We start from the raw sequence: 14,243 nt of genomic DNA on the forward strand, positions 1-14,243 counted from the left end.
ACATGTATTTTAGTGGAAGAATGGATACAAAATGTGTACTTTAGCCCAGTGCTCTACAGGCCTTAGTGGTGTTCCTCTTTAAAACACCTGAGAATTATACAGTTATGTTTAGCTGGAAAAAAAGAAAGCATAAGATATAATATGTGATCTGTTTCATTCTCTCCCCACCACCATCATGGCTGGCTGTGAAGCTGGTCATTCTGAGAGCAAAGCTTATATTGCAAATATATCTGATCTGACAGAGAAGGAACACTGAATAAAACATGTCAAAACTGATGGAAAACAGCCAATCACAGACTGGATAGCATAGTTTGACCCTTAATGGGGTTCAAATTAAATCTGTACAGTTTTCACTCTCATTATAAAAGAAATATAGGATTAATTTTAATTAAGTGAAATTAAATGCATCTGTTTACTTTGTAGTGCAGTATGTTTTAGGTTGAAAAAACTGATAATGGGCTTGTGGGAGTCAAAAGCCAAGGAAATGTGACTTTAAAAAAAAAAAAAATTGCAGGTGGGGTTGCTACTTTTGTTACTGACCATAGGTCACAATATATTGCTACTTGGACAGTCTAAAGACATAGAATAATTTGCTTTTCTATTTGCACTGTTACAGGCTTTTTGAATCTGGACTTTGTGGTGTTATCTGCCTTTCTATTTTCTACTCATTATCCAACATGTGAAATGCATTAGTTGTTGGGGAGTACCAGCCATTTTCAGACATACTAAGCATTCAACTTTACAACTTTAGTGATGTAATGGCTAGGCAAAATGATCAGTGCCATAGTCATCTTTACACTCTTGACTGGGGTCAACACTGCTCATGCTATAACAGCAATGATTATTATTATTTTTAAAAATATCTGTGTACCATAAATTGGGGTGGACACAAATTTGAGTGAGTCATTGGCCAATTTCAGGTGGATCAACTAGTTCCTGTGGGCTACTTGGAATTTTGCAAATAATTCTAGTTTGCAGGAGCTAGGATAGCTCAGTCAGTAAAGCATGAGACTCTCAATCTCAGGTTCGAGTCCTACATTGGGTGAAAAGGGGGTTGGACTAGATGACCCTTGTGGTCCCTTCCAATTCTCCAATTCTATGATTCTATAATCCTGCAAGACACTTCTTTTATTTGTAAGGAAGACTGTATACCGTGGATCACTTAAAAGAGATTAGTTCTGCCTTAACTATTACATTATCCTGAATAAGCTTTCTTGATTTGTAAATCAAAAACACAGGTTGTCTAGTAAAAGAAGAAGAAGAAAAAGAACATTATGCAAGACATATCAGCTGTGCACAAGACCCTCTAAATAGGCTGTAGCACATTTAATCTTTGTGTTACTGCAAGCTAAAATGGTTATTTTTCTGGAGTATACCTATTTCGTATATCTGCTTAAATATGTGACAGCAATATCCTCAAAAGAATGTTGGCATACTTGGGAAAAGCAAAAAGATGAAGACATTCCAAGGTCCAGATTTATGACTCTTAAATCAGGAACATTATTGCATGGTATGTCCCAGAACAGAAGATCCTGACACCACAATCACACCAGTGACTCCATTAATCTGCAGTGAAGATTATGTGGCTCAGGGTGAGCTCACGCATTCATGCCCATCACTCAATGACTTCAGCTTCCGTCTACAAAACAGTCAGCACACAAAACATAACAATGAACACAATACATGGAAACAGTTCACAAGTCCAGCTGTAAGAGTAATAGTCAACGAAGTTATGTTGAGAGTAGACCCAAAGAAATTAATCACCCTTAGTCATGTGTATTAATTTCATAGTGTCTACTCTGAGTAAACCTCTGTTGACTACCACCCATAGTCATCAAGTGTTGTGATATCAAGTAAAGGTAAAGGGACCCCTGACCATTAGGTCCAGTTGTGGCCGACTCTGGGGTTGCAGGAGCAGGGACCGAGCAACGGGAGCTCACGCCGTTGCGGGGATTCGAACCACTGACCTTCTGATCGGCAAGTCCTAGGCTCTGTGGTACCAAGTAGCATACATTAAATGTAGCAACTTTGTCAATTTCAGTCTCTCTCCATTACTTATTGTTCCAATCTTGAATTCATTTTTCTACATTTGCTCATAACTAGTGTTGTTGTTATCTGCTGTTTGTTTTTTTAAAAAATCCTCATTAAAATATGTCAGCATTGTACTGCTAATTTCTCCAAGTATACACTTTTTTGCAAGTTCACCCAGAATAATGCAGGTTTCTTTCTGCAATTTTCATTAATATATGCATTTCATACACACTTTGTTTAGCTGGAGAATTGTGTCTTGGTTTACATATTGGTCTGAGAAGTACAAATAGAGGCCTTATCCACACTTCCTCTTGTCCTGCTCCTTTCCCCTGGAGAAAACTGCTCTTTAGTGCTCAATTGAAGCAAAGAGCAATCAGGTTTCCCACATATTGCCATTTGTTTCAGTTTAAAGTTAAAGAGTGGGTTTTCCCTGGGAATGGAATGGGGCAAGGGGAAAACCACTGGACCAGGCTTCCTCAAACTCGGCCCTCCAGATTTTTTGGCCTACAACTCCCATGATCCCTAGCTAGCAGGACTAGGGTCAGGGACAATGGGAATTGTAGTCTCGAAACATCTGGAGGGCCGAGTTTGAGGAAGCCTGCACTAGACCCATGCTTTCTGGGTGCAGGGCAAGTGAAGTGTGGATGAGCCCTCTATTTGTACTTCTTGAATCGATTTCTCCCACAATCCAAGAAAAGCATATGGAAAAAATATGGAATTTGAGGGCTCTGGTGGGAATGTACCTGGAGCAGTGTAGAATGCAGTGAAAGAACTAGCCACTCTTTCTCTGATTTCCAAATGGACATGACCCGTATAATATGTATAGTTATTCCTTACATCTATGAAAGATAAAAAGAAAAGGATTCTGGGATTCTTAGTCCCCTCTGCTTGAATAGGCACCATTGATATGCAGAATACTCTGGAAGAAAATTGTTAAAAGGCAGAGTCAACAAAACATACCACAAAATTGAGGGCAGAGGAGAGCTGAGATAAATAAAAAAAGGTTAGGTAGATTTGCCCTGTTTCTGAGGGCAACCCCAACCTTTGTCCCTTCTTTGCTATTTCCTGTTTTGTTCTGGACCCTCTTTGGCCTTTCTTAGCGTTGTGTGTTTTGACTATGTGACCACTTCACCTCTTTCCCACAATGTAGCAACTGGGAAATGGACTGAAATGGGACAATTAGCCATTTGAATCGCAGCAAATACCTCAGGTCAGAGGAGCACCACGCTCCCATTCACATAATATTTGAAATAACATGAATTACAGTTCAGCTGCCTCAGTTTCAAGGGCTTGGTAAAGTGGGCATGCAGCAAAACCTGACTCTGTTGTCATGACAGCAAGGGTCAGCATCAGAGAATGGGGTCATGTTTAATGCTCTAGAAAATGAGTGAGGGCATTAGATCCAAGTGGACATGAAAACAGAAAGGTGACGTAAACCACAATAGCAAATCAGTGTTACGCCTGCAGATGTAAACGACGTCAGGCTGGGGGATCTAGACAAAATGTCTCGTAATGGAAACAAAAGGTTCACTTGTAACTTTGAATGGAGGAAATGTCATAAATAAATAGTGCTATGAGTTTGCTTTCTCACGTGTGTGACTGGATCAGTCACTTTGGGTTTGTCCTAATGTGTCAACTGATTAGAGTTTGGGATCTAAGAAAAGGATTGTAGTTCATTTAATGCAGCGCTGGGGGACCTGAATCTCCAGATGTTGTTGGACTTTAGGTCCCATCAGCTCCACTCTTTGTGGTCAATAGGGATGAAATGAGTTAAAGTAGTCCAGCAGGGACTACAGAGTTTGCAGTCTTACACCCCACTTCTTAATGTGGATGGTGAGGGGGCAGTTCACCTGCAGAAGTAGTGTCTGTGATGAGTGTTTGACAGATTGCGAAACCATCTGAGAAACAACAGTTTTGTATCTTCAGTCAAAGAGAAATAGACAAGGACAAAGAGGAAATGACTGTTGAAAGTGAAGCACCTTTGATCGTCTGTCTAGGGCCATGGTTCCCAACTTGGGGCACAGGGGGGCAATTTGATTTTTAACAGGGGCAATTCGGGAATGACTTATTAACAGTGAATGGTCTTTTAGGCTTCCTCCACGTGGGGGGGGGGATCAGGATTTCAGAGATGCTTAGGTGGGGCATGGCCAAAATAAGTTTGGGAACCACCAGTCTAGAGGGCTCTGAGGCAGAGTAGTGAATCTGCTGCCTTGTAGGAATGCTTCCTTGTCTCCTTTTATGATCTGCTTGTTTATTTGTAAAGTTATTATACCTTCAGTTTCCAGCACTTTATTGCATTCAAAGGAAACTGAGGTAGCACTGGCTTGGAAGTGTCTCAGCACTCAGAGAAGGGTATACAAAGGAAATGGTTTTATCATGGTTCTAGACCACTTGCTTCTTAGTACTAAAAGACCAATGTTTTGTCATGGTGCTTGTTAACAGCAAGCAGTTTAGCTCTTCATGCTAAAAGACCAATGTTTCAGAACAGCAGGAGTGAGGCCTTAGAAAAGCGGGAGGCCTCCATCAAGACCTAAAAATCTAAATACAGGCACAAATACATAAATGTGCTGAACAGGAATGGGTTTCAAGAATCTGTTTGGTCCACCCTACACTGAGATGAGATTTTAAAAAAATCAATCCTAACTACCTCGCAGAGTTTCCTCAAACAAATTTTCATTCCACATGACCCAATAAGGCTCCTCAAGAATTAAAATCAAAAATACAAAAATGGCAAGTCATTACAGTCTGCCTGGGGGAGTAATGGGAACAATGCCACAGCCTCTCTGTCCAACTTAATTTACAGAGTTGTTTTGAAGATAAAATGAATTCATATACGATAAATCTGTTTTCCTAAGCCTCCGAAATAGAATTGGGAAGAGATAAAGTGTAGCACAGTACCATTTGCCTAAATGGCTTGAACTCTCATTCGGACTTTCATCTAAGGGCAAGGGGGCTAAAAGTGGGGAGCAGGCAGGGATGCATTTGTAGGCCATGCCCCCTCCCACACCTGCTTGTCCTCTGCAGACCTTCCCACATTGAGATGGAAGGTCTGAAGGGAGATTCTGAGGGTATTCAACAGAACGTGCTTAAATCTTCCCTCTGATCAGGAAGCCTGCCATTTTTAGGGTTCCTAATCACAAAAAGAATCTTAAATGTGTTCACCCAAACCTGTTTAGAATCCTCCTTGATATTCCTTCTCATCATGGGAAAGTTCTAAGCTGGGCCAGTGCACCTGATAACACTGAGGGCAGACTAGCATGCATAGCTGTGAGTCCTTCTCATGGAGGCATTACTCTTGACAATTTTTTCCTTGTAGCCTTGAGAGCCTTGCACATTTTAGTCCAACTGATTTCAGCGGGATATGTTGCAATGCTGTACCCACTTACTTGGGAGTAAGCCTCTTTTAACATAATAGAATTTACCTCTAAGATATGTACGCCATAGCTGTCAACTTTTCCCTTTTCTTGCGAGGAATCCTATTCAGAATAAGGGAATTTCCCTTTAAAAAAGGGAAACGTTGACAGCTATGATGTACACCCAGTTCCTACTATCCCAACACAATGCTTTCTCAGGAAATCGCTTCTTAGGTGAGTGTTTGCATAATGAGTTGAAAATTTCCATGGATTCCTGTGGGGAATTTTTTAATGCATTTCCGAACACTGAAATCTTGCAAAAGGCAAACAAGGGAGGAAAAAACTGTTATTTTATTTGCCCAATCTCTGCCTCCTTACTTCTCCCTCCCTCCCACCATGGTTTCTGGCAAAACAGCTGCCATGGACTAGCAAAACACAAAAAGGAAGGCTTGTTTAAGTCACCTTATTTGTTTACAGCACCACACACAGGTCCAGCTATTTGGATATCTGAATCTGAGTACAGGGAACTTTGGGTATTAATTACCCAAGTTTGGATAAGTGAATTTTCTTATAATTAGTGTTTGGATAGTGGGACCCGTGTGTATAGGAATTTTGATTTTAAGCACATAAAAATGCTTAACTTTGGCCATACAGTGATCATGAATTTCACTGATATATATTTATTACATTTCTATACCACCCTTCATCTGGAGGTCCTACGGCAGTTCACAACAGAAAAATACAGAGAAAAATGGAATGTAAATTTCTCTTTCAGATTCCTGACTCTTTGTGACATAATAAGCCACTGCTCTGCAGTGAAATTCGACTCCTCATTATGTGAGTGTTTAACAATTTCAGCTGCTTTACATACATTGTAATTAGATGACAGAGTATCACCAAACAGAGTTAAAACTGCTCTCTCTGTTGTATCTAAGCCAACTTTGGATAAGACCTTGAATCTGGTTTTATCACTTTGCCAATACAAACTAAGACCACTAGGTTTGGCTGTAATAGCAAGTTGTGCTCTGATGAAGTCCAGGCATTTCTCTTGCTGTGGCAACAATCACTTCGCAAAGCTCTCCTCTCAGTGATTCTGAAAGATTTACTGTAGTGAAGGGTTTACGAAGCAGAAAATACATAGATGGCTTTTCAGATACTACTAGGTGGAGGAAGCAACTGGGAAAGAAAAACATGCTTGTTCTGAACAGCACACAAAGCCATGGGTACAGAGGAAATTGTGGTGAAGAACATGAGACATCAAGGTGTCATTTCTTCTCCGATATTTTTTTACCACTATCACTTTTTAAAATAAAATATGTTGTTGTGAAACAGGTACAAATAGATTCTTGGGATACTAATGCTTCCCGCATGAGGCTCTCAATTCCCAATGTGTCTTACTGTCTATGTTTCCATAGAACCTCTGGTTAATTCATGTTTGCTACCATTCCATTACACACTCCATTTGTAGGAACTGATTCTGATGCCATTTTACAATTTGTTACAATACAATAAGCCGCTGTGAGTCCCTTTCAGTTAGAAATATGAACATATGATACTGCTTTGCACTGATACAGAAAACAGAGCCATTGAGCCCACTAATTACCACTTTTTCAATCATTCTCCAACACTGCTGGAAGAGACCATTCCCAACCCTATGACCTGAAAACACCAGAGAATGAAGCCTATGTCCTACAGCAATGAAAAATCATTTGCTCTGGACCTGAGCTAATGTCTTTTCCACATAATAAATCACAAAAAATAGATTTTTCTACATGTATGCATTTTCATACTTGGGTTTCACTCAAAATGTAAATTTCAGTTTTCCAGTAAATTTCCGGTAAGGAGCCATCTTGGAGAATGAATAGCCTCCAAAATGGTAACTGTAAAAACTTTGGTCAGTGCTTTTTGTGTTTAAAACATCCTACCACATTAGAGAACTGTGTGGTGGTGTTTATGTGGTTTTTGACAATGAGTACACTGTTTGTGAATAATATAACTCATTTTAATAGTATTTAAAAACATAGTATTAATGTCTAATTTTCATGTTTCCATTTTAGAGATGCAAACTGATATCGTTACCCTCCAGAACTGAATCAGTCAGAACTAGGCTTGCCATATTTCAAAAAGTGAAAATCTGGACACAAAAGGGTTTTTTGGATAAAGCTGTTGAGCTTTCGGAGCTATTTTTAGGGGAAATCGCCAAAATGACACAGCCGACATGGGTTGCCATACATCCGTATTTTCCTGGATGTTTCAGCGATTTCCACCCAGACACTGTTCCCAGCGGCCAGATCCCAGCTATGTCTGGGAAATTCTGGATGTATGACAACCCTACATCAACGTTCTTTTGATTGGTCTAGTCATCTGCTTTTGGGGAAGACATCCTATACTAGACCAGTCATGGTGCACATCCAAACCTTAAATTCTTATTCCTGCTTTTAATCTATCCACTGGGTAAGTATTGTTTACAAATGCTTTGTCCATTCCAAAGTCTGGCCTAAAAGCAACACACACTGCAAGCTGACTGTCATGGTTGCCATATTTGGAGACAAGCTGATCAGTTCAGCCTGTGTGTTCACTCCCAATAAACGTAAGTGAAATTTCTAGAGGGAGCCATAGTAATCTCTGGAATATGAGATTCATGCCATGAACTGCTGAAATCTGTGTGTATGAAACAAAAACCTGATCACTATTGCCTTGTCCTCTGATATTTGCCAATTACAAAGGTGAATTTTATTTCTGTGCCAAATACTTTTTGTAAAACACCTGGGGGGGAATTCAGAAACAACAATTATATTTATTTGAAGTCTCCAGTGTAGAGATTCACTCTTACCTCCCGTGCCACTTTACTAAATATAATTGTTTTAAAATTACTGATTTTATTTTAATATTTATTTTCAGGTTTATTTTATTATTTTAAATGAGTATTTTAGATTGCCTTTAAGGAACCACTTAGAGATCTTTTCCATCCTAAATAATGAGGGTGTTATATTAGAAGTCACTAATGCCTTTCATTATTTTTTTTTAAAAGGTGCCTTTCTTTCTACAACTAGAAAAAAATATATTTAAAAATACACATTTTTGCAATATGATTCACCCTAAAATAATATATTTCTGCATGTTATTTTCACCAATATATGCATTTTGGGGTACTTTACCACAATATAGAATTTTTTTGCATGCATTACTTAAGAACTACATTGCAAAATTTGAAGAAGGATGGATTTTGAAGGATGACCTGGGCCTTGGAGGGCTAAGTCTTGATTGAGTTTATAACTTTATTCTAGCAAAACTCCCATCCTGGACCTCAGACAAGCACTGCATGGACTGGAAGGAAGTTCCATTGAACAAATGGGAATGCAATCCAGAGGCAACTTTCTGGGGTCGCACTGTACATATATATTTCTATACTGTATCTAGTCCTCATAAAGTGCAGCTTATGAGTGGAGTGATTTGAAAGGAGAATCCACTTGTTAAGCTTTCAATTAAAGCACAGTAGATGAATTAATTCTACTGCATGCCTTTTCTGTGTTCCAGTCCTGTCTGGTACAGTGGTACCTCGGGTTACAGACACTTAAGGTTATGCATTTTTGGGTTGCGCACCGCGCCAAACCCAGAAGTTCCAGAATGGGTTACTTCCAGGTTTCGGCACTCAGGCATGCGCAGAAGAGCTAAATCGCGCTTTGCACATGTGCAGAAGTGCCGAATCACGACCTGCGTGTGCGCAGACGTGGTGCTGCGGGTTGCGAACACTGCGGGTTGTGAACATGCCTCCCACACGGATCACGTTCGCAACCCAAGGTTCCACTGTATTCAGTTTGCATCATTATTCTACACCTTTCACAATCTACTGTCATTTAAACACTCTTGGGGGGGGGGGTTGCATTTTGTTCTCACTTTTGCTTTGGTCTTTTGGAAGGCTGAGGTCCAGTTAAATGTTAACTGAAACAGTGTTGCTGAAATAGACCACAGCTCTCTATTTTAATTATAACACATAGCAGCAACTTAAAGAGTAAGCTGTTATTCCCAGTTAGACCACTTGCCCATCTAACTCAAGCCTTTGGCTCACCAGGTTTTCAGACAGAAGTCTTTTCTAGGCCTTCCTGCACCAGGGATGGAACCCAGAACCTTCTACATATGCCCTACCACTGAGCTCTACCACCCTCCTACTTTTCCCTTTTCTTTTTTCTAAACTGTGGTTCCAGTAAAGGAACTCTTAAAAAAAAAAATGTGTCCCATCAAAGAAAATGGATGCTTCCATACCTTGAATGGTGTGTGATCCTTGAATGATCATGGATCTAATATGCAAAGCGAGGGATCGGATCACTATTGTTGTCATTCGCATTGCCAACATGAACTTTGAAATACTCTGAACGACACTATTATGGTTATAAATACATAAACAGACTGAGCAGGATTGATGCCATTTCTGATTGGTTTACGCCAAGTGGCCTCATGACAGATTTGTGGCTGAAGGTCATAATACTATGAAAAGACACAAAACATGGACATGGAAAAGGAGACTTTTTAAAGCTCCGGGAAAACAAAGGCTTATCGGAACAGCTGCCTTAATTTGAGTAACAATTATTCCTCTCCTATTCTTCAAGCTTTCTTTCTGTTACTGAGGTGGTTTCAGCTTTGGACAAACAAGTGAAATTTTGATAAGTTAATCAGTCACTGTAGAGGACTTTTTTCTCTCAAGCTAGAGTATTTCACTTTTCCTAAGTTTGGGAGTTTGTTAGTCAATTGTGATAAATCTCTCACTTTCCTCCTGTGTTCTCATTCTCTCTCTCTCTCTCTCTCTCTCTCTCTCTCTCTCTCTCTGCTCTTTGGAATTTCAGCATCTACTTGTAGATTGTCATCATTTTGAGGCGATTTAAAGCAGGCTTATAAGGAACAGACTAGTGGTTCTAAAATGGGTTAGTTACAAAGGGGGCCTGCCAGTAACACACTGTCTTCTCATTCAGAACTATCTCTGAATTCTTAATCCAACTTTTGATTTATTTATCACATTTTAATCCAACCCTTCCTTGAAGAAGCTTAGATTGGGATGCACGAGGCTTCCCTTACATCAACTCTGTGAGGAGGTTAGATTGAGAGCTAGTGGCTTAACTGAGGAAGAGGAAAGGGACTGAACCTAGACCTACCTAGTCCAAGAGCAGCATGGCAGACCAAAGACTAGACAGCCTGTTATATAAAGGACTCCTCAAAATGAGGAGAGTGTCCCCTCCTGGCTATGGGACACATGGCCAGTTTAGCAGACCCCCAGATGTTGCTGGACTCCAACTTCCTCATCCCTGACAGTGCTGACTGGGACTGATAACAATGTGGGCTCAGCATCTGGAGAGCTCTCAGGTTCCCCACCTCTGGTGTTTGGTAACTCACTAGTAAACGGAAAACATCTTCAGAGTTACCGTATTTTTCGCTCTATAACACGCACCGGACCATAACACGCACAAAGTTTTTAGAGGAGGAAAACAAGAAAAAAAAAATTCTAAACAAAATAGTGGATGTATGATTTTTGTGGTTCATGCTGTGGCCACAGACATGTGATCTGACAGTGAGTTTGGGGTAGCCCAATGCAAAAATCCTGAGGATCCATGTGGATCCATGCTTTGTAACCATGTTTTTGCACCACTGTGGCCCCAGGCAACAGTGAGTGCGTGCTATGTGATCTGATGGTGAGTTTGGGGTGACCGAGTGCAAAAATCCTGAGGAGCCATGTGGATCTGTGCTTTGTAACCACGTTTTAAGTGGGGAGGGAAGGAAAAGCACTCAAGGGACAAGAAGCACGCGTGGGGTGGGTGGAGAAGGATGCTGCTAATAATGCAGAAGAGGGGTATAAGAGCAGAAGGCTCCTCTCCTCTCCCAATTTGCTCCTTTAAAGAAAACAGGCTCTGCTTTTCTCCTTCCACCCCGGCTCACTGAAAAACTTTGCTGCTATTTAGCCAGCTGAGTGGGGAGGAGAGAGGGACAGAGAGCCTGCTTGCTTTAAAGGAGCCAACCGGACAGGAGCCGCTTACACTTGTGTAAGCGGCTCCTCTCCTCTCCTGCTTTGCTCCTTTAAAGCAAGCAGGCTTTCTGTCCCTCTCTCCTGCCCACTCAGCGGCTCTTCTCCCGCTTTGCTGTTTCAAAGTGAGCCACGGAGGAGGGAAGGAAGGGGAACCATGGATCCTCTGCTCACGACTGCTGCAGATCCCCCCACCATCCGTAGGCATTCGCTCCATAACACGCACAGACATTTCCCCTTACTTTCTAGGAGGAAAAAAGTGAGTGTTATGGAGCAAAAAATACGGTACTTTCTTTTGCTTCTGCTACTCTGATTACAAAATTCAGCATTTGTCTCAAGGCTTAACTTGAACAAGTTCTGTGAACTACCCTGAAACCTCCGGGTATAGGGCGGTATATAAATTCAATAAAATAAGAAGAAGAAGAAGAAGAAGAAGAAGAAGAAGAAGAAGAAGAAGAAGAAGAAGAAGAAGAAGAAGAAGAAGCAGCAGCAGCAGCAGCAGCAGCAGCTGGGTTTATTTTCAGCACCAGTTCTGAGCCTTGAGGAATTTTAACACAACACCTCTGAGCATGAGCAGAGTGCTTTTTTCTCACCACTGACTAACCACAACAAGCCCACCATACACACCAGGGATTAAGTTATTCCAAGTCAGAGGGTATGATTTTAAGAGTTTTATGCCCCGTCGTCTCCCATTTTATACATTAATGCTCCGTCTGATACTTGAAACAGGCCCAGTTCTCATTTTTAGACACCTGGGCATATATACACAATCAATGAGCTCTTAGTAAGAAGAATGGGTTGTATCAAACCAAGTTCTGCTAAGAGGAGACCTGTTGAAATGAATGAACTGACATGTGGGACAAACTCTGAGTAGGACTAGTACTGGACTCAAATGGGGTTTCACACAACCCCCTCACACATAGAAAGCAGATGTGAGGCAACCATGGAGTTGTATTGACTAGTCTTGCCTACCATACGTTTGGCAGTGGGGATCATGATTTATCTTGGTTCCTCTTTGCATGGAGGACCTCCACCTTGGCATTTACATTGGGCCAATCGCAACAGCCACCAAACTCATTGCCAGCAGGGGTGTAGTCCACCCTTAACGTGGCATCTGAGCATGCCTGGCCCAGGGACCCCTTTTCTCATCACCCCCTTGCCTGTAGTTTCACCACATGGTTATATAAACCCCTTTCACATGCCACCACTTCCTGAATTTGCTCCCCTCTGCACTTTGTAAACAATGTACTTTGCACAAAGTACTTTGCACAAAGACAATTTCCACAGACAGAAGTTTCGGTGAAATAAACCATTGAGTGACAAGCCTAATCATGCATTCTCATGGTGAGAAAACTCCTTGTTTGAACTGCCCAACAACTTCATTTTAGATCGATTAATATCAATGCCACTGTAAGAACAAAGTGGTCCTTTATTTTAATGTTCATGCTCCTACTGCTTTTTTTTTTTTTTGCCTACTATAATTCACACTAGATGGATTAATTCTCTGTGTTCCTTCTCACACCCTTAACAGAAGGAAACATCTCTCATGACATGACTTCAAAGCATTATGATTTTCTTCCTCACTTGCGAAAGGTGGTATCTGTTTTTCTCTTTATTATGCAATGTGACAGGTTAATGTTGCACATTTGATGTCTAGCTGAGATGACAAAAGGTTTCCAGATGGATCTAACAAGCAAGTAATTATGGTTGATGAAATTAGCAATGTTTGTTTGCCTTATTCGCCCCAAAGTAGAGAGTCTATAAGTTGTTTATTTAAAGGTTACATATGAACAAAAAGTCTCATAGCACCTTAAAAACTGACACATTTATTATGGTGTAAGCTTTTGTGGACTACAGTTCACTTCACTAGGTGCATCTATTAAAGTTTGTATCTTGATTAATTTGTTTTAGTCTTTAAGATGCTGCAAGTCCTTTTGCTGCTTTGGTTTTGTTTGTTTTTGTTTTGTTTTTCTGCAAAAGACTAACATGGGGGTAGCTGTGTTAATTTGTTGCAGCAAAAACAGAGTCTTGAAACACCCTACATTTATTATGGCATAACCTTTTGTGGACTGGAGTCATCTGATGAAATGAACTCATGAAAGCCGATGCCGCAATGAATTTGTTAGTCCTGAAGGTGCCACAGGACTCTGTTTTAATCAGCAATTAGAACTTCTTAAGAGAACATTTTAATGTTCTCAAGAGGAAGTTCTGCTTTACTCACAAAGGCACAAATATTGTCCTTCCTGTAGTAGATATATTTTGTGTTGGAGTCAGATGGAAGGATATAGTGCCAACTTCTCCTAGCAGAAATGACACAGGTCTAAGATGGTTTTCAAAGGGTCACTTCACATGCTAATGTTCATCACTTGGTCTTTAAGCAATGGATGATTATGTAAAATGTCTCCATTGAAATATATTGCAAAGAGCCCCTAAAGGCAGAGTCCTTGATCACCTTTGTCTCTGAAGTCACAGCCCCAAATTATGTCAGTTAGATAGATAGATAGATGATAGATAGATAGATAGATAGATAGATAGATAGATAGATAGATGATAGATAGATAGATATAGATAGATGATAGATGATAGATGATAGATGATAGATAGATAGATAGAGAAGGCAATTGGCAAGGATACCAAAAGTCCATGGTTTTTCTGAAAGCCACTGTGCTTTCCTAGGCAAAACTCACAATAGCCATAGGAAAAACAAGTACTTTTATTTACCGTACTTCAACATCCTTCTCCAGAATCACTATGATTGCAATACCCAAATTCACTGTGATTAAAAATCCATCAAAACAAAGTATCAGTTTTGCTATCAAACGTAATATCCCCCACTCCTTGATCCCCCT

The 14,243-nt window shown here is 40.5% G+C and overlaps 1 protein-coding gene across 5 annotated transcripts in view; it reads left to right on the forward strand.

Annotated features, from left to right (window-relative positions):
• The window catches only part of LOC310677906 (uncharacterized protein), a 64,462-nt gene that overhangs the window by 25,247 nt on the left and 24,972 nt on the right, over positions 1–14,243 (forward strand). Inside the window, exon 3 of one of the 5 annotated variants that reach the window (XR_014511503.1) lies at positions 6,160–6,221. The exons of the other annotated variants lie outside the window; for them this stretch is intronic. The gene's annotated coding sequence lies outside the window, so the exon portion shown is untranslated. The remainder of the gene's footprint in view (positions 1–6,159; positions 6,222–14,243) is intronic. 5 annotated transcript variants of the gene reach the window in all.

This window comes from Podarcis tiliguerta, assembly GCF_965153285.1.
Source record: "Podarcis tiliguerta genome assembly, chromosome: 5".
In the NCBI taxonomy this organism is placed as follows: Eukaryota; Metazoa; Chordata; class Lepidosauria; order Squamata; family Lacertidae; genus Podarcis; species Podarcis tiliguerta.